General features: G+C 29.5%; 1 long non-coding RNA gene across 3 annotated transcripts; it reads left to right on the forward strand.

The window, feature by feature from the left end:
* Nucleotides 1-10,115: 10,115 nt before the first annotated feature.
* Nucleotides 10,116-20,401, forward strand: LOC122271929 (uncharacterized). Of its 3 annotated transcripts, XR_015432284.1 has the most exons (4): nt 10,235-10,249; nt 18,693-18,712; nt 18,934-19,001; nt 20,075-20,401. It is a non-coding gene; the product is annotated as an uncharacterized LOC122271929 (long non-coding RNA). The 3 variants fall into 3 exon arrangements; XR_006226676.3 differs by lacking the exon at nt 18,693-18,712 and having other exon boundaries at nt 10,116-10,249; XR_015432285.1 differs by lacking the exons at nt 10,235-10,249; nt 18,693-18,712 and adding an exon at nt 17,689-17,712.
* Nucleotides 20,402-25,664: the final 5,263 nt, after the last annotated feature.

Below are 25,664 nucleotides of genomic sequence, written 5' to 3' on the forward strand. Positions count from 1 at the left end.
TATTTAAACCAATTAAATTTTCTTCAAAAATTTAAAGCTGATATGATTAGAAATGTATATTACACCTTAAAACATACCAAAATTCCAATTTTTTCTCAACGGTTTATATAGCGGCGTTTATTGAGTTAAAACTATCAGACTCGTAATAGGTTTAAGATCTTTCCAAATGGTAAGGCAACACGTACGTGTTCGGTGACTTCTTCCAGCTTACAATATAAGTTGAGGAACGCGGATACCTAATTTGGATTACGGTTCTGCTACTTTAGCTGTCAACAGAATTCGTTTCGTTTGGTCGTCCAATCTATATTTTCGAACAATTGGATGTTGTGTAGACAAGTCAACAAGAGGAGTCTATGATTTTTTCCTTTCTTTTCATTACTTTATCATCATTATAATATATTTTTTAATATTATGTGGGAGCGCTATACACTGCAAAAGCACATTTTTTGATACTTGCAATTTTGTATTATTGTACAATATCAAGTTAACATTTATGTCAATGCAAGGTTTATTTTTCTTCTAATATATTTGTTTGACTTGAACAATCGCTGATTAAGTGATTCTAAATTTGATATTAACCACTAAAAGATTAAACGTTCAAAAAGTTAAAAACTTCAAAGAAAGATATTATATTTAAAAAAATAAAAATTAAATATTCAAAAAATCTTTATAAATTTAATTTAAGAAATGCTTAAAGAATTCTCAGAAATTTTCAGAAGATATTTGAAAAAAAAAATAATTTAGAAATTATTTTAAAAAATAATAGTTTGTATAAGAAAAAAATTGACTTACCAGGTCAAGTGTGCTAGAACACCACCCAGTTCACAGGGAATGCGCTGTGATAACATTTCCTACTAATTCTCGATCCTGGTTGATATGTAGTATTAATATTTATAAGGAATTATTAAAAGCATTGATAAAAATTTCTGATAAGCGAGAAAAAAATGTTTAGAGAACTTTTTTTTTAAAAAAAAAAAAAGAACTGTTAATATTATAAAGCATACATATGTTTTGTTTTCCTGTATTGAATTTTCACTCTCCCGCAAAACACCAATGTGAACTAAATCAATACGCAGGAAACTGAATAAAAAGAAAGCAAAAAAGATGTTGAGTAGAAAAGTAAGTATATAAATTAAAGTATTTATGAGCATCAATGTATTTTTTACTAAGATTTTATCAAAAAAAAATTTTTTAACGACAATATTTTATTTTTTAAATTAGTTTCTTTTAGGTAAAAAAATAAGAAGAAAATCTGTTTTTTAAAAATCAGAATAAGAAATTAGTTTCCTTCTAAATACTCAAAAAATATTTTGATCTTTTCTGTATTTTGTTCTAAATTTTAGTAAGATTATTGGCGAAAAAAGAATTAATAGCACTTTATTTTCTTTAACGCCAATATTGGCCGCTTTCTCTGTTTGTCTGCTTCCTCGTGCAACCAGCCAACTTAAATAGTCGCCCAGTTTCTATGACAACCTGCCTTTCTCTTCAGTATTAAATTGAGGTAAAATGGAATTTAATTTGCTTTCGAAAATTTTACTTCAAAACCAATTTAAGAATGCATAGATAAAAATTCATGTAATTATGTGACATGATAAACAAAAATAAACGATATAGAATGATGCCACATGGAAATCAAAACAGAAGCACAAATATTAATAAAAAGTTTTAATCCTAAAGGAAAATACTGTATATTTTGCTGCGCAATTAAAACGCAGATTTAGAAAATTTTCTCCAACTGTAAATTTGGAAGCACGCTATGATGTTAAAATATTGCCGTATTCACTGCTTATTTGTCACTGGTATTGCATTTATTTACTGAAAAAGAGCTAATATGGATTTTAAAATATTTAATTATACATACAACAACTATAGTTTTTGAGAAGAAATTCGAAACTAACTCTTTTAGAACAAACAACTAAATTTTTAAAGATGACATGAAAGAAATAAACAGTAATTAATAAAAGAAAAGTTTACAAAAAAAGTAAATAAGAAAAGTTTACTTACCTGCAAAGGAAATACACAATTTCAAAGACAACTTACGTGAGATGATAGCAAGCTTCGACAACAACATCCGCCATTAGTCAACAATTACAAAAGAAGTTATCGGTCATAGTTAAAGCTTGTGCCTAGCATAATCCGAAAGTTTGGTGCAATCGATTGCGCCATGAATGTATTTATCGATCATATTTACCAGTTTATGGTGCAACCAAACTAAAACTACACTCTATAACAAAGAAATCGACGCACCAAGAAGGAGTTGTCCGATTGAAACGAAAACTGGTGGATAGGAAGACAATGTACAGAATAGTAAATGATTAAAATTTCAGAACAATTGAATAATTTATTGAAGTGTTACAGAAACAAGTTCAATAAGGTGTTGACCCGCCTCTAGCCTGGATACAAGCTGCCACACGGCGTGACATAGACCGATAAAGCTCCCGGATGGTCTCTTGCGGTATTTCCTGCCAAATTCGATCCAATTGTCGAACGAGGTCATTAACATTCCGTGCCAGATGCAATCACCTTCCCATCATATCCCAGACATGCTCGATGGGAGAGAGATCTGGTGATCTGGCAGGCCAAGGAAGAGTTTGACAAGCTTGCAGACAGTTCATAGCATCACGTGCCGTATGTGGTCTGACATTGTCTTGCTGAAAAACTAGCCCAGGGTGCTGCAAAAGGAACGGTAGCAAAACAGGTCTTAGGATGTCGTCGACGTACCGCTGTACAATAAGTGTACCTCTAATGATGACCAAAGGGGTCCGGCTGTCAAAGGAAATGGCACCCCAGACCATAATGCCTTGTTGAGGGCCGGTGTGGCGCATAGAGTAATAAATAGGAGGAGACGGCATGCCCGTAAACTTGTGAAGCCTTAACCGCAACCGCGGCGCCATATTGGTACAACCAAAACAAATCGAACTTCGTTGAACTAGAGCTGTATGTGTTTAAACATTCTTCAAACGGAGTAATAGATTTTATTTTAGCAATTAGTCCATTGTTGAAAATGATATTAAATCAAATAGAAATTTAAATAATACAGTCTGAAAAGATCAATTTTTCAAATGTGTTCAATTTTACTAAGTGATACATTAGCAAATTTAAACAGTTTTATTTTCTGACTCTAAATAAGTAAGCTAAAACTTTTTATTAGAGAACTTTTTAAAATTATTTATCTAAAAATGAAATCATTTTCTTTATCATTTTCTCTCTTCATTTATTTGAAAAAAATGGGACAAGTACCTGATACTCTTTATAATTATACGTAATTTTAATTTCAATTAATCTTATATAAAAACATAGAAGACCATTAAATATTTATTTCAGTTTTTTATTAAAGTCAAAAGTCATATTAAATTTTAGTTTTTACTGATTATAAATATTTACAGATTATAATTTTATAATGTATATATTTATGTTTAATAAATATAGTAAATAAATGTGTGTAAAAACAAAAAGATTCATAAGCTTGTTCCTTTTATATTACTGCATTTATATTTTACAATGCTTGAGTTAAAAATTGTGAAACATTATTTACTTAACACTAAAGAATATTCAAACATATACTAGTGATAATGCGCTATTTAAACTTAACATAAAATACATATAACAAAATTAAAATAACTTTTTGGATTTATTTCTATTTTTAAGCTTATACGACACTTTTTAATAAATAAAAATATTTACACAGAAAAAAGCCAATTTCCCCCGGGTTTTTTTAATAAAACCCAGGCGGGTTGGTTTTTTTCAAACCCAGCTAAAAAGCAACAAGTAATTATATATTTACTCATTGTATTTTCAAAGTGTTGACATTTAAATCTAGTACTTTCCAGGATTTCTATGTGCCTTAAAAAGGCTTTAGTATTCATTTTATCTTTTAAAGTTCCTTAAAAGCTTTAAAATTTGTTTCATCTCAGCCTCCACCTTCCTCTACTAACGTTTCAATTGCTGTGTCAATGCTATAATTTATTATAGAGCATTCATTATAAATAATAATGACTGGGCATTTATTATAGATCATTTATTTGCTCACCACTTCATGTATTTTGTGAATGAGATAGAGAATTTCATGAGTGGAGTTTAAACCTCAATTGGAAAATAAATATTCCTATTTATTAAATACTGTGAATATTTACCTCTAAAAATAAATACACAGTTATTTTACGTTGCTATTTGTAAATTACAGTTTTGTACACTTCATATGATCAAGTGCTTAGCCAAAAAAAAAAAAAAAAAAAAAAAAATTGACTTTTTTGCTTAGTAATAAAAAGTATGTTATGGACTAGTTTTATTACCCAAGCGTTTACTCAAATAGCTTAATGTTGATTATTGCTATTCTTTTAGCACAAACCAATATTTTTCCCATTAAATATTCTAACTTTAAAGAAAAGTGCGTTTCATATTATTTTGTTTATATTCAAAATAGTGTGGTTTCAATGTGATATTCTTTGAATTAATTTTTAATTGGAAAGCTGCCCCCTTAAATAACAATAATATATTACTTTTAATGCCTACCCTTAGGAAAATTTACCATAGAGAAGCCTATGGTAATCTATGGCAACCTATGGCTACCATAGAAATTTGTATGGCAAGATGCCATACGCCTATGGTTACCATAGAGATTTGTATGGCGCAACCCCATAAGCCTATGGCTACCATAGAAATTTATATGGCAAGATACCATACGCCTATGGTTACCATAGAGATTTGTATGGCAAAACCCCAAAAGCCTATGGCTACCATAAAGATTTGTATGGCAGTATACCATAGAGCAATGGTAACCATAAGGATTTGTATGGCACGTCACCATTGGCCTATGGCAACCACAGAAATTCGTATGGCAGTATACCATAGGCCAATGGTAACCTTAAAGATTTGTATGGCAGTATACCATAGAGAAAAGCTGATTTAGATCTCCACCAACGAAACAACAACTTCTATGGAGTCCTCAAAAACATGTTCTAAAAGAAATAAATATCCATTATTTCACCCCGAAGTTAATTAAATTCAACATGTAGTCCCACAAAGGATTCCTGGTGAGTCTTTTCCGGCCACTGGGTGGCCAATTTTCCAATTTTTGAGTGTTTGAAATCCGATGTTCTATTCTTTTAGGCTTAGCGTATCAGACCGCCATATTAACGTGTCATCCACTACAAGTGGAATCTTTCGCTAACTTTGGCGACTTATTTTAATATTTTTTCGATCTCATTCTTGGTCAAAAACACTTTATTGCAAACGCTTATGCGATTATCTATCTGAATTTATAAAGTTTTTAATTTTCAGCTGTCTGGTACTTTTATTATCGTTATCTTTTTAAAATGTGTCGCGATTGGGTATATGTTTTCGCTGTGTTAAATTTTGCTATTTGTTAACGCTGACATAGTACACTTTAATTAATATCTTGCTGTTTATATTTTTATCTAACATTTTTATATTTCTTTCTCTCAACTGTTTCTGATGAAACGACATCTTCCTTTTTATTTTATCCCCTCCCTCTGATTTTATATAAATTTTTAAAGTCACAACACTTTTCAATTAATGGTGTTCTATTCCCCATAGCAATTTGTAAACAATCTTCATGATGAAAAACGCAGTTAAGTGCTTATGATCAAGCCAGATCATCATTTCTTTAATAATTAAATTTTTTTTAATTCTTTTAACTTGTTCGGTGATAATTAAATTTTATTGCTGTCATATATCAATATCAAAGTCAGCGTTTACATTCTCATTAGTTTTTTATTTCAATTCCACTTAGGTTCTTGCAATGCTTTTTTACATTATCTTACATACGTTAGGGCTTTATATTTTTATTTTGTGTTTAATTTTTGCTTGCCATTAAATTGTTTTTATCATGTCTCTGTGTTTTACTATCTTACAATTAATATTTCTTAACTATCCACTTATATTTGTACAATGTTCTGTTTCATATTTATACATAGCTTAGGGTCATCACTTAACTAGATTTGCTGGATTACTGGTTGACAATTATTTTGCTTCAATATTATCAACGGAACAGTCCCTGGCCAAATCATCTTCTGCTGTTACCAATAATGCTTTTAACAATTTAATCTCTCCTTAAGTTTACAACTTTTTCGTCATAGCGATGCCCTATACCCAATTAATTTTTATTTACTATCCCTGACCAAGTGTAAATAGCAATTATTAATTTTACCAATTTTAATCATGTATTAAACATGTTTTGTACTTACCAATGTTTCGATATTGCGTTCTCTTTTCTAACTGTGCTTAACACAACTCAACATAAATTTTCTGAGTTTTATATCCCTCACTAGTAGGGGATCAACTAATTTAGCCTGTTTTCTATTCTTAGCTTTTCATAGTCTAATACCATCTTTTTTAGCGATAAAATTTTGTTCACATGCCACCACTGGCAGCACCGTTACATATTCGGCTTTTGTCCAGTTTGGTCTATTTTAAACTAATTTCGCTTCGACCACCGGCCCCACTCTTTATCTTTTGAGTTTTCATAGTATTTTATTGTTTTAGTAGTCTGTTTAATTTTTAGCTTAGTATCACTTATCAAAATTTAAAAAAATTTCATACTCGCTCCGACCATCGGACCATTATTTAAATTTGCTTTCTTTTAGGTTCCTCTAATATCTGACGCTCATCTAACTAATTATGATACCAATCAATCAAATTAACGTTTTTATACTCGCTCCGACCTCCAGACTCACTTTCTATTTTCTTGTTTTTTACAGTTTAAACAAATATTGGTTGCCTGTACTCAATATATTTTGTCCCTAATCAACATAACCAATACTTTCCCCACTCGCTCCGGCGGCCGGACCCATTTTCTAATGGTTAGTACTAACCATATAAAATTTATTTGAATGAGAACAACATTCAGAAAGGATTCTGCAAGTGATACAGGAGAAGTTTATCAAAGAATTTTTTCTTAAAAAAAGCTTTCTGGATATATATTTATTCTACAATTATTAAGTTTTGCATTTTTAATATACATTGCGAACGATTATTGTAAGTATCTATTTTTTGATGTATGATAAAATATCAACGAGAAATGTTGCCATAGATGTATGGCAAAAGTGTACCATAGCCTATGGAAAAATATTTCGTCATAAGCTGTAGCAAATCTTAGTTTAATGGCAAAAATTTACCATATAAAAAAATGCCATAGGATATTTCTATGGGGTTTTGCCTATGGTAAAATTTTCCCATACACTTTTGCCATATACGTATGGCAAAATTTTGCCACATAAAAAAATGCCATAGGATATTCCTATGGGGTTTTGCCTATGGCAAAATTTTGCCATACATGTATGGCAGAAATTTGCCATAGGATATTTCTATGGGGTTTTGCCTATGGTAAAATTTTGCCATATACGTATGGCAAAATTTTGCCATACATGTATGGCAAAAGTGTATGGCGAAATTTTGCCATAGGCAAAACCCCATAGGAATATCCTATGGCATTTTTTATGGCAAACCTATGGCACATTTTCCTAAGGGTACATAAAATATAAAGGAACCTAAGTTCCAGAAAACTGCTGTGAAGTTCTTTTTTTTATTCAGTTCAGCAAGAATATTTTTTCTATAATTATTCATGATAATTATTTTTATTTGCATAATCAAAACATTAACTACTTTTTTGTGTTAAGAAATATTTCATAATTATTTTTATTATCAAGCACAATTGTTATAAATTATTTTCTAACCGTAACCCTTCACGCACCACGATCAATTCAAATTGCTTTGAATAGAACTATAACATGACTAATACTATAACTAAAAAGTAAGCAATAGAAAGAAATGAACATTACGAACTTTGAGGTTGCCTAAAAAATACATTACTAGTTTAAAAAATGTCTTGAAATTTAAGCATCATTTATTATTAGTATTATTATTTAAATAAAAACGAAAAAGAATTCTGCACTGAAAAATTTAGTTAAAACAAAAACTTAGTTTAGTTGAATTTAATTGATTAAATTACAATTTATTTAAAGTTTAGATTAATGTAAATTTAGCTTAGTTTAGTTTAGAGTTAAAGCAGAAAATGTTAAATACAACGATATCGAAAAAGAATACAGGATGTTCCGTTATAAGAAACTTAAATATATATATTGTAAGACATTTTCTTGATATTGAATTGTAACAAAATATGCTCATTGGGCATCAAAAATTAATATTTATCTTTGAAAAAAAAACATTATTACAGACGAAGCATTGTCGAGTTTAAGCAGAGAAAATAACAAAATAAAACTTTTGAAAAAAATAATGTTTCTTTCTTCTCTTTTTTCTTCGTATTTAGTTTGAATGTACCTTTTAGTTTAATTTTTAAATAAACTATGCGCATTTTTTGATTTATTCGTATAGACATCCTTGTTTAGTTCATCCCAAACGAGTTCGATAAGATCAGGTGACTGTGGTGACTCCTCAGATTGGAACAAAAAAGTTTAAATAAATTCGTCAGTCCATAACACCCCTTACCACCGTTTTTTAGACAAATTTTTATGATTTTTATTCAAGTGCACTACATTTACTGTTTTCAGCTAAAATAAGTGGTTTCTTTTCCACAAACCTGCAATGGTACACTGTTAGAAATTTCATTCTGAAATTGCTTGAAAATAAACGGCAGCAACCTGTTCATCAAATTAACCTTAAAGTTAATGGTAAAAACATTTTTTATCTTCACGGTTTTTAAACCGTTTACTAGAATGGTTTCAAAACCATAAAAAAGAAATTTATTGGAGTTAGACTTTTCGTTCAAAGGCATATGAGTTAAGGTGAGGTTTATCAAGAGGAAGTATTGCGGTGGTAATATTGGGTCTCTAAACTCTCATTCTGTCTGTCAGGATTTGACAGATTAACCCTCTCTGCTATAGTATGTACCAAGCTGCTCTATTAGGTGGGCATTGTTGATTCGACGAAACTCTGGTTGTTTAACCCCATTAGGTAATAGCAGTAGAAAAACGCTTTTTTTTTGGCAGTTAACAGTTTAAATTATAATTATTATAATTTTATTATTATATTCATAATTATTTGATTGATTTGTTTGAATATAGTAAAAAACTATTAAACAAAATGTTATTTAACCGCTTCGAACCAGAATTTTTGAACAGTGTAGCTGATCTGCCGTTAAGAAATTTCTTGAACAAAAAAATATGGTTGTGTTCAAACATTTGACAAACACTGAGCACTATCATTTTATGCACAAAGAGTACGATTTATCCAATATACCAGAAATAACTATTTTCATACAATTAAGTTTCTTTTTTACTGCTTTAAAACTATTCTAGTTGTAAATGGTTTAAGAACCGTAAAGATAAAAATGTTCTTTTCCATAAATTTTACGGGTTATTGGATGGACAGATTGCTGTCGGTCATTTGACAATAGTAAATTTTAGAATGAAGATTATAACAGTGTAGCATTGCAGGTTTGTGCATACTATTGTGGAAAGGGAACCACTTATGCTGTAAATGAAAGTATACTTTAATAAAAACCATAAAAATTTAAAAGAAACAACAATGATAAGGGGTCTTCTGGACTGCCCAATTTGTTTAAACTTATTTTTTCCAATCGGAGTAGTCAGCACAGTTACTAACTCGTCTGGGATGAACTAAACAAAGATGTCAGAACGAATACCTCAAAAAAAGTACTAGTTTATTTGAAAATTATAAGGTATATTCTAACTAAATACGAAAGCATTTCAGTCCCACTTGATAATTATGTAAAATTTTTAAATAATGGCTAGATTATCTGACTTCATTATAAATTTTCTCGTTCAGCATAATCCCAAAATTATGCCCAAACATTAATGATATTCGCATTTTTATTTATTTCGTATTTCATTTTGAGTCTTTAACATAAGAAAGGGTATAAGTCTAATAAAATTGCATGAATTGTCAAATCGCAAAAAAATAATCTCTTCATTGAAATCAACAAGAGATTATTTTTTTGCAAGCAACGAAAACATTATTATATTCGTATGAGGCGCTTATATAACAATGTTACGAAATTTACTGAAAATCTTGTCATACAATATTCATTGGAGGCTTAGTTTATGTTAGGCGCATTTTTATTTATTCGTATTGAATTTTGAGTCTTTAACATAAGAAAGGGTATATGTCTAATTAAATTACATGAATTGTCAAATCTCAAAAAAAAAATCTCTTGTAATCTCAATAAACGAGGCTGAACAAACACTGACATTAATATAAAACCGCTCCTACTCCTGATATTAGATGATTATTTTGGAAGTCTTGCATTTGTGTAAGTACTGTTTCCTTTCTTAAGGCATATTTTTCATTCTAAGATTAACTTTGAGCATTTTGTCTCTTTAATTTTATAAAGTATTTTAAGTGCCTTTTTCTTCTTCTTCTTCGCAGTTAATACATGATTTTAACTTCTCCGTGTGAAGTATAACAATAAGATATGCATGTTAAATTATTCCATTGCGCATATGGACAATAACAAACCAAAACATCGCATCTAGTTAGTCATTATTTACATCAGAAACCACTAGATATTAAACTAATTAAGACATTTAAGTATCAATATAGATATCTTATTATATTATACATGTTTATGTTTATTATTTTTAATTAAATGATTAATAAAACTGAAAATCACTCAGTTAAAAAGATGATTTTAGTCATTAGATTCCTCATAAGGTAAATCTAGGAGAGTCTTTGCATTGTTCAACAAAATAATAATAATTAAAAAATCAATATTATATACTTATTGCGAATTTTTGTTTCACTTATTTCTGGATCATAAATAATTAATGCAACCACTCATAATACAGAAATAATACTTGTATAACTTATTGTAAAATGGATTTACATAACATTTGAAGTAAATATTATAATTTTTAATTTAATTTTTATTTTATAACAGTATAGAAGCAATTTATATTAATGCATTAAATCATATATGTTGCATTTATATTAATGCAACATGCATAACATAGTAAATTCAATAAAAAGTTTGTAAGAAATTGCATTTTCTACTGTTAATAAATAAGGGTACATGTCTTTATATACCCTTTTAACAATGCTTGTGTTCATTTCCAATCATTAATTTATCTTTAAATGACTTTTTATCCAATACGTACAAGAGATCGGTGAACACAATTCTTTTAGTAATGGTTACAAACATATAGATAAACTTTTGGAATCAGTTACGGACACATGATGCTTAATGCATATTAATCTTTATTTTGATCTCAATCAAAATTTAAGGTGGAAAATTAAATGAGTTTTTAAATAAAATTTCTATAGCTTCGATTAGAGCTAAAAATCCATATTAATTTTCTAATTTTATCTTTTATTTGAACCCACTTATTACTTATTACAAAATTACAAATAATTTGCTACAAAAATTAACATATGTATCATGAATTTATTATTGTTAATTTCATTGAAGTTGTTGAAATATAATAAATATACTTATGTAACAGTCACAATTTCATATATTAATAAAAACTGAAAGTGAACTAAATGTATTACTAAACGAAGCATTTTAAATTTATTTATTTACTGATAATAAGCTTTAAAAAAACTAAAAATTCTACAGTTCCTGTGAAAAGTTTTGGATATGAAACTGAAATCAATTATAACTATAAATTTCATATGAAACCATTTAAATGAGACTAATTTAATTTTTTGTAGCATATAAAAACATGAAAATCTTAATAAACACATGATTCATTGTAAAAAAATCAAAATAAATAGAAACCTGAAAATCATAGTAAGAATGCATTTAAAAATAATAATAATAATTAACTTTTCAATAAATAGCTATGGATTTTTTTTTATAATTTGGTGAGTTTAAAGTAAAATAAAATGTCGAATGATTTTAAAAATCTGTAATGAATCGAATATGTATCAAATCGAAAAAAATTAAATTTTATGTATCAAATTTGTAATTTCCTTTCGTGCATCTGCTCCAAAATGATGAATCCGTACCTACTGTCAGCAGTTGGATAAGTATATTAAATCTTCCAAATTGATATGTGAATGTAAATAGATACAAAAGGACCTGAGTCCAAACTTGATAAAAATTGTCATTTTCTCCTAAATGATATTAATATTTTAGTTTGTTAAAAAATTGATATGATTCATGCAGTAATACAAAAATAAATAAATAATCCAAAGAAACTGAAGTGGTAAGATATTACTTGATAAAAAAATTCCATTCTCTTCAAAATATATACATATTGAAAATAACAGTTGGTATGTTTCAAGTGCTCAAAAACAGACTCCCATTTTCAAGACTTGCCAGATGTGAATGGTACAAACAAAGTGATTTTAAATATAAAACTTTAAGAGGCCAACAAAAAATGAAAAATACAAAGGTGAGAAAGAAAAGTAGAAAAACCTCTGCAGCTAAGAGATAAAAAAATGAAAAAGAGAACAAGAAAAAAACACAGTGGTTGAGAGGGGAATATCTGGGTAAAATGCATTTCCATGCGATATGGAAAGGCTGTCGTTAACAAGGAAATCAGCATTCATATGAATAAAAAAAGATTCCCGAGTATCAATATGAGTTGATGTGACTGAGGTGGAAATAATCTTGTCGAATAGCATTGTCTAATCTGAAATTAAGTCCAAGATTTTAACAATGTGCAGCAATTGATAATTTTTTGAAATCTGTATAACGAATATATCTGTCATATTCTTTAGGTCTAATTTAGCTGTGTTTCACGTACCACACTAATTGTCAGTGCGACTTTGGTCACATCGGAAAAATTAGACGCTTTTTAAAATTTAGATTTAGAGAACACGATAGATATGCCAGCTATCAAGGATTTGAAAAAATTCAAATTGCTGTGCATTGTTGGAATCTTGGGCATAAATTTTGTTCCGACAACGCCAAAATTATTTCCATCCCAGTCACTTCAGTTCATCTTGATATCCTGGAATTTTGTTTTATTCATAGGAATGCTGATTTCCTTGTTAACAACGTTAGTTTCTTGGAACTTCTGCACAGTGCACGGAAATGCAATTTATCTTGATATTCCCCTCAGGACCATTGTGGTTCTTATTGTTCTGTTTTTCATCTTCTTTCTCTATCGACTACTGTTTAATTTTTAAAATTTCGTTTCTCAACTCTATTTTTAAATTTTTTTCTGACTACTTTATATTTTACTAGGAGGCTCCGCCCCCTGCTCGCTAACACTCGCCAACCCCCGAGAATTGCTACGCAATCCTATGTGGTTCACGCCGTGAACCATGGCTCGCTGCGCTCGCTCGCCAATGAACACAATGTTCTAGCACAAAGACATAGTATATTATCATCAAAGACATAGTATTTTATCATCAAAGACATAGTATTGTACTTATGTAGAAGAATTCTATCAATGTTCTTATTGGCTTTTAAAAAAGTATATTAGCTATTTAGATTGTACATGGTGATAAAATCAAAATATTAGCTAAATGAGAAACATATTAGCAAAATAAATGATCAAATATTGCAGTTACTCACCTAAATTCAACTAAATGTGTATAATAAATTAGTTAATGCTAGAAATTCTGAAAGTTTTAGAAAAATTTTTATTATTTAAAAATATAAACTTTAAACCCTAACTTTTCCTTGTGAGATAATAACCCTCAAAAAGTCTTTCATTTTCAAGAACACAAAAATTTGTTTTATCACCAAATGAAATATTTTTTGGTGATCAGCATTATTGAAATCAATTTCTATATTAATTAACATTTGTGATAAAGTACATAACATTTTTTACATACAATAAATTAAAATGCATGGCTGTTAGCATTACCCGAGAAGTACCACGTGGAGGTCGCCATGCTGCATTTCTAATCGGGGAGTTTTGATTTTGCCAGTTCCCCTTGCCTACTGCCAATAGAAGTTTCAATTACATTTTTTCCAAAAAATTTTTTTTCTGCAAAGCTTTAAGAAATTAACACTGAGCATTTAGAATTTCTTTGAAAACACAATTATAGATTTGGCATCTTGGAGCAATTACTGAAAGGCTGTCAAATGACTTAACGCTTGACAGGTCAACATAAAGTTGTCCATGACTAAAAACTTGTTTAGTCAATACTAAACTGATTTTCTCAAAAGTCTGACCTTGTGACTTATTTATAGTCATGGAGAAGGCCAGCCTAATTAATTCCTAATTGAGTTTAAATTAAATATTATCATGTTTTTAGGGCATGAATCTGAATTGAACAACCTGATGATGCTCACTCTGGTTATTGTTTCCGTTTTTAAAAGCGCTATATGTTGTGCCACCTGAGCTAGATTTGGCATGTGACATTTTTAGCAGTAATCATTGGTCGATTTTCTAACGTTGCCATTCGGGGAGTTGTAATGAGGCTTTTTTTTGGTGCCGTGTAAGAGAAATATATATATAGATATTTCAGTTCACTTCTTTTTCTATCATTCACGTCAGTCAAATCTGGAAAATGGGCTCTTGGTTTTGAGTGATTGAAACATTTCGGCTGTTATTTCAATTTGCATTTTCTTAAAGCGAATGGAGTTTTAAATCACATAATATAAATGCAAAATTGTATTTCATGGTTCCATCATCTAACGATTTAAATAAGATTTAAAAGTAATTTTCCATTTTGTAGGAGTCATTTCACGAATCAAGTTACTAATTTGTTTATAAAATTTCCAGAAGAGGTTAATCAATGAATCGATAATTGAGGGCCTGCAATTTATATGCATCCAGCCACATCCTTTCCGTCTATTAAGGTTTACTAGAGGTCATTGATCTAGTTACAGGGGTAATTAAAAACCCCAATTCTAATTCAATTTTTTAACTATTATTTAAATAAATATCTATTTCTCTAATATATATTTGCATGAATTATTAATTAATGACCTAAGAAAATATTTTAAAGTAATTTTTTCTTTTAAATTGTTTTTTGAAAAGAAAATTATTTTTTACACAGCTCAACCTCTTAGTCCAGCAGATGTGCCATGCTTAATCTATGTTTCCACTTATTAATACATTTTTAAACTAGGTAAACACACATAAAAGTTTTTCCGTTACTGTGTTATTCAATTTAAAAGCAGAATAATAAAACTGCTGACCAGACTTATAAAAATTCTGTATCTCACAAATAATTTTTCAAGTTTTAACTTGCTATCTATTTATATGTATATAAATTACTAAACATAAAATAAATATATAATAAAGCTGAAAATAGAGTTTTAAAATAAAAGCTGCGCCTTTATAAGGAATCTAGTTATACTATTGTTATACTTTCCCTTCAAACTCTCCTTACAATGCATTTCGTTCGTTTGAGTGACGGAAATCGTGATCTGAGTTAGCTGGTCATCCATTCATTTGACCTGCATTATTTGCTTTTATAACATGACAAAATGCATGAATTTTATTTCTAATACCCATCATTCCTCCAGGTTTAGTTAAAATTAATTACTTTTTATATTTCTAAACATTTGGGGAATTCAAATACTCTTGTCAACTGAAGCTTGCCTAATTAAATTATAATAGTTATCTTGTTTATTAGTTTTTTTCTATATTTTATAAATTTTTTACACAATCAAGCAATTTTCTTCTCTACTTATCTCTTTGGATAGGTCCTGAAAAATCTCTTTCCACAGTATCTGTATTAAAGCTTCTCCGTACTGGTGCAGTTTTTATATGTACTAAATATTTTTTTGTACTATTGTACCTGTATTAGTACTGACATCTCTAGTAAATGAAACAACAATTTTCATAATTAAACATAAATATACAGTATTGAAACTATTCACGTGATAATTTTACCATTCACTGTTCACCAGAAAGTCTAAAAATATAGTTCTTATTGCAATACATTTGGTAACAGATACGAATCTAAAAAAAAATATCTATATATATATATATATAACCAAATAAATGGTATTTATGGCATTCTCTAATATATCACGATAAATTAATAAAATAATCTCCAGACTTATCAATCATTTTAATAACTGTTTGGTAATTTTAACCTTTTGGTGTCTTTGCTTTTTACCATATAGAGAGGCTAATAGTATGTTTGCGATTTATTTAAAATGACAGTTTATTTAAATGGTTTGTGGAAGTTAGATCACTGTTATTTCTTATTCTAATATAATTCCTCAATCATATTTAAGCCAAGAGTTGAAAGAGCAAAAATGAGGGCCTAAAATATTTTATTAAAATGTTATAAAATCACTAATATACACTGCTTAAAACAATTTAAGAATATTGAGGTTGTGGGTTGATATTGCACTTGGAGAATTGTTTGAATGATTGATACATTATCTACAGCCTTAATAGTCTATAGGAGATAAAATTCGCATTAATTTGGCTGAAAAAATGGGTTTTATTGAGCATTTGGGTACAAAAAGAAAAAAAAATACACTTTGTCCACTTGAGAAAAAAGAAAAGATGTTTTCTTAAAAAAATAATTTTTAGTATGGGGTATGGGGGATATCCAGCATCATTAAACACATTTGAGGCATCGTGTTAAATAGGTAATTAACGAGAAGCTAAGGTATTCTATTCCACTCCTCCAGAAGAACTCTTTCCAGCTCTTTAAGAGTTTGTAGGGGTGGTAGGCGTCCAGCAATTCTTCTGCCTAGAATATCCCAATCACGCTTGATTGCGTTCATGCCCGGAGAACACACTGGCCAATTTATTCGTAGAAATTCCTTCCTCCAAAAGGAAGTCACTCACCAAGTTAGCCCGATGTAGCCTGCAATTGTCGTCCATTTACATGAAGTCATCTCCAATTGCTGCAGCGTAAGGGACTGCAACAGGTTTCAGGATCTCATTTCTATATCGGCGACCATTCAGAGCTCCATTTCGAATGATAAGGAGATTTGTGCGACCATTATTGGAGGTGACAGCATAGATCATCCCCCACCTATCGCCAAATCTTACTCTTTGGAGTATGAACGTAGGATTACTTCGAGTGCCACATTCCCTCCAAATGAAATAATAACGGTTACATAACGGTCTTTATTGAACGTTGTTGCACGTCTACGTCCTCGTCCTGATCTTCAGCCAACATTTTCAGTCTCCAAAAAACGGTTCCAAATCTTGGAAATCAGACTTTGTGAAACTCTAGTGGCTTCCTCAACTTGTGTCTGGCCCCTTCTAACCAGCCAACAACTCTCCAAGCTTCTGATTCGGTTAAATGACCTCGTTGAGACATCGAAGATGATACTAATTCGTTTAAAAGAGACATAAAAAATCGCCATACTACTTATCACACCAATGGTGTTGAATTAATTTTGGTACTATGCTTTAACTGAAAAAACTACGATAGTTAAAATTATTAAGGAAATGATACTAATTCGTTTAGGAGAAACACAAAAAATTGTTATACTATTATTTACGCTAATAATGCTCAATTAATTTTGGAAGAAATAGTTTAAAATAAAAAAAATACAATGGGCTCTAAAAGGAAAAATTAAAGGAGAAATAGAACTAGTTTGTTTGGGAAAGCATAAAAAATCATTATGCTATTATTGATTCAAATGATGCTTTTTTGATTTAAATACTATGCACTACTTGTATTATGATTTAGTAGGTACTAAATATAATCTACAAGATACAACTATTATAATTGGTACCTAAGCTGCACCAATACCGTGCGTACTTACTTTACTTATTCTCTCTATGACTTGTGGCATGTGAATAACATAAGGAAACTCTGTTTATTCAGCCATTTAATCCTGTCTGATGCTGCTGATCTAACTTCTGGTCAACTCGCCTAATTCGAAAGGTATATTTTATCCACCCCCGTTCTATTGAATGTTTAACAAGAGACCTCCTTGTTTTTCCTTTAAATCCCGTTTCTTTTCACCTTCTTCTCTTGATGGTATTATTGAGCAGTTCTAGCCTTGTTTATTATTGTTAATTCTTATTACGAACATGACTTTAAGTTATTGTGTCTTTTATATTTCAGTTCTAAGGGAGGGTGGTGGGTAGTCTAAAAGAGGGAGTAGATTTAAAATTAAGCGATCTGGATCAAAATTTTTATATCGAAAATATTTGCCTAATTCTGTTCAAACTTCGCACTGTTTCATCGAAAATTACATTTTTTATCCTTAATTTATAGCCCATGATCTACTGTTAAAATATCCTTTTAAGGTAAACTGTTTTACTATCTAAACAACTGTTACAATGGAACTATAGGAACAGCAAAAAGCTCGGTAATTTTAACCGAAACGCTTGGCAATGAATTTTTAAAATTATCAATACAAGTTTAGAAATTGTGGTAAAATTTATTAAATTTAACTTATGACAAGTTAGAGCATAGCATAAATACCCTTTATTTGATTAAAATCAAGTTCAGTTTAGAATTTTTTCTTAATATGGGTAATAACTGATACTTTAAGAAACATCCAGTAAACTGTTGTGATTAGAGCGAAAAAAATATCAAATGAATGGTTTGAATAGAGTATATTTTGGTTTTTATTACCATAATTAAGTTTTTTTTCACCAGAAATGTCTTCACACAGCAGGGCTATTGTACAGGAATATTTTCTCCATGTGGTAATATGCAACATAGCAAAAATATATACAAAAATTGACAGAATTTTTAAATCGTATCTGTAAAAAAAGTTACATCCAATTAACACCCCTGTAGTTCCCTATTCCGCATAAAGACTATCCGCATGAATAGATTTTTCTTTATTTGCAGACATAAACATCGTGAAAAAAATATTTAGAGCTAATTTGTCAATAATATTTTTTTTTCAGAATTGCTCACAAATAATCAGGTAAAACATTTCTTTAGAGAGAAATAATTTTTATAAACTCAAGTTACAATATTTACGAAAATTATTTTTGTTAGAACAATTATGTTTTTATTATTTTTGATTTTTTTCCTTTCGTCTATTGTTTGAATTTTATGAAAATGTGCCCTTTTTGAGCGAGAATTTTAATAGAAAACCTTATTTTATAATTTCAATGATTTTGATCATGTTTTCTATATTTTTAGTCTAAGAAAAGTAAAAATGAAATTCGCAAGTGCTTTTCTGTTGTTAACTCTTTTGGTAGGAATTTCAGGTTAGTATGAAATATTCTTTAAACATTGTTATTACTTGTTTTGTAGGGACACGATTTTTAATGTATTCAGTGTAATGCAATTAAAATAAATACTAGATATTTAATTCAATTTTTTATAAAATATGTTTAGTACATTGAAATCTAAATTTTTAGCTTAAATAAATTTTAATTAATCAGGCACAAGAAGTTCAATTTCAGTTAGATTAAAAATTCATTTGATAAAAGCTACCAATATACTCTCTTTATTGGTAGGTGAGCTTCTTTCACTTCAAAGAGTGGATCTAACTCTTACCTGGTGCGCAATTATCTTAGCTGCTTACAGATGCAAGCGAAGATAGCGTTCAAAGAACTTTTTTCTTGTCTTTCCGTTGTAAATTAATCGTTATAAATTAATCTTGGAATCGCTATAAAATAGAACAAATTATTCTGTTTTATATAATGCAGGGTTTGTCATAAAGTCCGATCTTTATAGAAATATTTAGAAACTTTATTCAAAATGTAGAAGATAAGTGTCTATACATAGGTGTTTACTAGTCATTTTTTAGCCAGGAAAAAACAAAAACGCTAACAAAATTTTATAAGTTTTAGCTTGGAATGGCGAATGTAAGAAACACCAAATCCTGCTTCGTTGCTTTAGGAAATAGAGAGTAGTTTAAAGAGGATTACGAGAAAGGTTCCATTCTGTAATTAACAAAAAATTTGATATTTTGTTCATCGTAAGATGAGACTTACATATAAAAAATATTTTCTTTTCCTCCTTTAAATTTTGATTTGCCTACCTTCTCGCGTTCTGATTTTGTCCTTTTTTTAATATATGTAAATTGGAAAATATTTATATTACGGGTATATTTACAGAACATCCCATTTTAATTTTTCTATAAATTTTGAAATGTTGTATGAATTTTTATAATTCGTTAAATTAAAATTTTTATATTTTTGCTGAAGAAATATTTAGTTCCTCAGTAAAACTCTTTCTACTTACTCGAAAAAATTATAACTTTTATTGTACGAAGAAAAATATTTCCACGATGCTGTTTTAATTAATAATTTTTTTTCTGAAATTTTGCATTTAGTTTTTATTGCTGAAGCAGATCCCCACGGCTGTCCTCAAACTCAAAGCTGTATTAGCTATTGTCAGAGCAGAAATTATGATACAGGACGATGCATTTCACAAAAGAAAGGAAGGCGTCAAACATGGAATTGCAAGTGTTCTTAAAAGAATAGGAAATGAAGGATACTAATACCAAGTTCCATTATTCTTATGGTCTTGGACATAAGCACAGTTCTTGTGAAATATTCTGTATGTGTTTCTAATCCTGAATATAAGTCTGAATCTGATTCATTGATGCATCATTCGTAATATGTATCAAAATTAAAAAAAAAGGATGGATGATAAAATACATGTTTGTATTATTTGTTTAAGTCACAACACATGACAATCTTTCAGTGCTTTTAAACATAGTTTCTGTTTTAAGATTTTTTCAAATAGTTTAAGTAGTTCAAATAGTTAGGTTCAAATAGATCATGCAAGCTAGTAGCAAAATTCGTATCGACAAACCACCGTTGGGATTCGAACCTGGTCTTCTCATTGGGAGAGGAATGCTCCATCGCCTGAGCCACCACGGCTCTCTTAAACTTTGTTCAATTAAGTATTATGTCATTACATTCGTAATTTCATAAAAAAAGTTGTTTGAAATTTTCTTAATTTTTTATCGCTTTCGTGGTTTTCAGTTCTTTTTTTTTGACTGACGTACATACTGATATATTTCATGCTTTTACGCGTTTTAACTCCTACTTTCTAATTCGTTAATTGAATTTTAAAATTTCACTTCACATTTTTCACACAAAGATAGCCAGTTTCTTCAGTGTTATGCTTTTAAATATCATTTTTCAGTATTTTGCTCTAAAGAAGAATATTTTGCTCTATCGAAACTTATGTGCAATTTTAACTATTGAAAATTGCTGTGAGAATTGTATTGAGCATATTAATTTAACTTCCCGGAACTGTACAGACACTCACTCACTATGGCTGTTTAAGAATCCTGGTTTGACTCCAATTAGTGACCAAAAGCACCTCTGATGCATTTTTTTTTCACGAAGACAATAAGACATCATCCAGAAACATATTGTAGAAGATAAACAGCTCCAGGCAAAATAGGTAAAAAAGCGATGCGCCATTGCTGCACATCGCTTTCTCCAACCACTAGCGTCACGGTAATTATTGCGACATTTTCGTATTTTCATCGTAGCAATTGAAGACTCGTACTGCATAATTTCTTCATTTAGATAGTATGTAAATAATATTAGAGCTGAATACTCTTCCGATGTACATTTTCAAAGACATGCATTTATAAAAAATACCAAAAGTCACCACGTATGTATCCATTTAGCCACGCATAACCACGTATGTATTCATTTAAATCGCAATTGAGATATTAAAGATAATGGTGGGGTTCAAGTATACTTATAAATCAACTATATAAATTATAATAGATTATAAAGAAAGAAAGATAAACAAAAGAGAAACTAATAAAGATATTTGAGGTTATAAATACCTTATTATTTTGACTTCACTAACAGAATTACTCTTGTCGCTGGGTAAAAGAAATAACATTAACGGTAAATTTGAAGTTATCACGTATGCGCGGAACGATGATCCTACTTGATTCCTAAAACATTCCTCTGAAAGACCTGTCACATTGCTGTCTATTTGTGATTTCCTGCGAAATTCTTTCTACTGACACTCAACACATATGACTGTTGCAGGGGTGTTCGCAATGTTTTGGGATGTCTTTAGGACGAAATTTTCTGTATGGGAAAATAACAAATTTTGGTTTTGCCATTTGTCTCTTTATTTTAAAAAGAAAGTATTACTAAACGCCTTAAGGCCTGTTTTCTTAGGATAAGTGCCTTATTTGGGCGTTAGCGTTAAGTTGACGTTACCCTGACGCCAACAAAATACTGGTTTGTTAGCTCAAGGCCTGGTTTCTTAGGAGAAGCGACTTAACTGGGCGTCAGCGTTAAGTTGATATAATTCTGACGCCATGAAAATACCTTTTTGTTAGCTCAGCGTGAGCAGTCGGTCCAACACAGACATTATCTTGCATTGCGCATGCGTTAATAACGTAAACAAATATTTATTTTGAATTTGTATTAATTTTGTGATTGTCGACCATTGCTTTAAAGAACAAATAATGACTTTGTCCAAGAAAAAACACATTATAGCTTAGCTAAATGAAGAAGAAGAGGAGAAAGAAGCTATGGTTAATGTTAAAATTAAAATCTTGACTAATTTCAATGCTCTGTTGTTGGCTGTTGTCCGCCATTGCTTCTGTTGTTAACGTCACGTTGTAATCCAACTGCAGTTGATTTGGATGGCAGTTGTCGTTCAAGCTGAGCGTTCGATGACGTATGCTGTCAAACTCATAAATTAACCAATCAGAGGTAAACGTTCGTTTCAAGCTGACGCTGACATTTCCTAAGAAACCAGGCCTTTATAAGAACATACTATCTACTTGTTGTTCGAAACATTGATAGTTCTCGAATTTATTAACATTTCATTTAAAAAAATTTTTATTGATAATCAAAAAGGGAATTATTACCTTTTTTTCAGAAATCAAAATAAAATACTTATAATAATAAAAAATTGCCATACCTTTGACAACCTATAATAATTAGACAATAATAAGACCTATTATTAATAATAGAACCTATAATAACTGAGTTAATATTTTCCTAAATAATAAATGCACAGTAATAAATATAAATATAAAATTTCCTCAGTAACTATGAATATGCAAACAATTTTTCATATATAATAAAATAATTTTTTGAATAATAAAAAAATGTATTCTTCGGCTTATACATTTTATTTAAATACAATTTTATTTTTGATCGAGAAAATTCTTTATTACATAAAATGTATTTTTACAGTTTTAAGTTTATATGGCTAAAATATATAGTTAAATTCGCTTGAAATTATTAAAAAAAATATCTTAACTCATCAATATAGTTTGCAGAGCGAAAACTAAAAAGCGATTTGTTTTCAAAATATCGGCGTTAAAAAAATGAGCCAAATCCGTCTCATGTGCTTCATCAAAAAAGCAGTTAAAATATCAGAATATTTATATCAATATACTTAATTGTTATGAAAATACCTACAAATGTTAACTACATTATAATCTATTAATTAATTTAAATAAAAATATAAAAAAAATAATAGCTATTTTACTAGTTAGAAACTAATTTATTTCATTCCTTAACCTAACTTGCTAACATACAAATCGCAAATAAATGCTTAAAAGTGAATATGAAAGAATAAAAATCTTATTTGTGAGATGTAAAAGTTTTCCTTCACATACGTATGCACAGCAGCATTCGACCATTTTTACTGAATTTTATTGTTTAAAACAAGGCTAGGCAATCCACCTCCATAGTAAAAGACTGAGGATAGAGTTTCCTGGAGAAAAAACCGAATCACGTGACAATGTTCCTTACTACAAGGAAAGGGAGACTGGTTCTCTCTATGTAAATCTCTCCTCTAAGCTCTCTACCAGGGAAGTTCGCCGCCCCTCCCTGGCTCCTCGCGCCCCTGGAAAAAGATTTCTCGCTCTCGAAATCAACGCAGTGTTGAAGTTTTGCGGAGGGTGATAAATGGATGCTTATTGTTTGGTGTTTTTTTAAATTTATTTACTTAATTGTGCGCATTTTAAACCTTGAACAGATGAAGATCGGTTTTAAAAAAAAAAAAAAAATTGTACTAAAAATATTAAAAATGATAGTTTAATTTTATACATAGAAATTATGTTTTATTATAGTAGGTGTTGTGATTTTGGAAATATCGTAATTTGATTTCTTCTTCTGCATTGACTTTGTTTTCATCTTCATTTTCATTTCTTTTATTGCAAAAAAATAAGTATCTTATTTTTAAGTTATTGATAATTAACGTTGCGAAAAATGTCATATCTGGGAAAACTAGTTAAATAGGATCGTGTTAATTTAGCGATTGAATTGGCCTTGGATGTAAATGAAAATAATACAGTTGCAGAGATAAGAATCAATAACTTAAAAAATAGTTAATAGAATTTTAGTGAAAAAACGGGAGAAATCAAAATTATAACGTTTAAGAGACAAGGTTTTAAATCTAGAAAAAAATGACAAGGATATGACATATTTAGGCGAAATAGTAAAAGCTGATTTAATTGTTTAAGCAGGCGAGTTAGGAACATTATCTGTAGTAAAACTGGACCAGTTTCCGAAGTCAGGAAAAAAATAACATCAGATGAGAATTATAATGAGATTTTAACCAAAGAAATTGTGAATCGTATTTTAAACGATAAGAAAGCAATAGTGAGAATTACAAATTTTAACAGCTAAATATCAAGAACTCTTTTAACTAAGTTTTCAAAGTAATGATAAGGAAAAATGTTCAAGTGTCACTTCATCTAATGTAAACATTTCCTTAATGAAATTGCTAATTGTTTGAACTCCTAAAGATGAGATATGACCATAAAGGCCAAATTAGCTAATATTTTCGGAAATGTATATGTTTATTGAATTTGTTACCCTATGATATTGTTAACCAACTTACACAGGAACGAGGAGATTTGGCTCTTGATTATTCACACATTAAAACATTATAATTAAAAAGGTATAAACTTAATTCAGAGAAATTAGAATTTAAATTCCTTTCAACACATAAGAAATCTCAGAACTTTTGTAGCGATTTTTGCAATCAAATATCTGCTCACTTTAATGATTGGATGGCTGAGCTTAAGATAGAATCATTTGAAGAATTGAAGGAATTAATTATCGCTAAAACCAAATTAAAACTAGAGTACCAAATGAATTTAAACAACACTTTCATGATACATGGGAATCTGTAAATAGTTCATTAAGTTTAGCAGAAAAACTAGATGAATTTGAATCATTAAGAATCGGACTAAATAAACAGACAGGTACTAAACCAAAACAATTTTCTCCAACTTTACAGAGGCGCGTTGCATGTAATGCACCACATGTAAAAAGAAATTTTACGAATATATATCGGAGTGGTCCGGGATAGTTCCGATATCAGATTGATCAACAGCATTATATGTTCAGAAATTTTAATTACCCATATAAAGCTGGTTTCAGTCAATAGAGTGACCATTTTAAATATAATAGTGATGAAATAATAAGACCAACTGAAAAAATTCACCATGGAACTGTTTCTGACAAATCTTCCCAAAACAAATATGACCAAAAAGGGTAAAAATGTATCTGATAATTCTTCTCAAAACAAATGTGACGAAAAGTTTGAGAAAGGTGTTCTTTATATTCTTTCTCTCTGCATCTTCTGGTCTGTAAGTAATAATTTATCAATATTAAATTATATCTTCCAGGGAATATCAGTCATTCCTTATTATGAAATTCTTTTCTTAAATAAATTAAAAATAGTTGGGTAAAATCCTGAAATTAAATTAAAAAATGGAAATATGGTCATATGGTCCAACTGCAAAAGGGATAATTGAATTCCCTCTAATAAAAATCAATGATACATCAAAATTTAAACTAGCTCACAAAATGTGATTTTGTAATTCGACTGAATTTAGTATTCACTTTTGATTATAAAATAACAGTTGCAATTACCATAAAAACATTTCTATAACCACTCGTAGTCAC

The sequence above is a fragment of the Parasteatoda tepidariorum genome, chromosome 3 (genome assembly GCF_982258835.1).
Source record: "Parasteatoda tepidariorum strain Cologne lab strain chromosome 3, Ptep-v5.0, whole genome shotgun sequence".
Classification (NCBI taxonomy): Eukaryota; Metazoa; Arthropoda; class Arachnida; order Araneae; family Theridiidae; genus Parasteatoda; species Parasteatoda tepidariorum.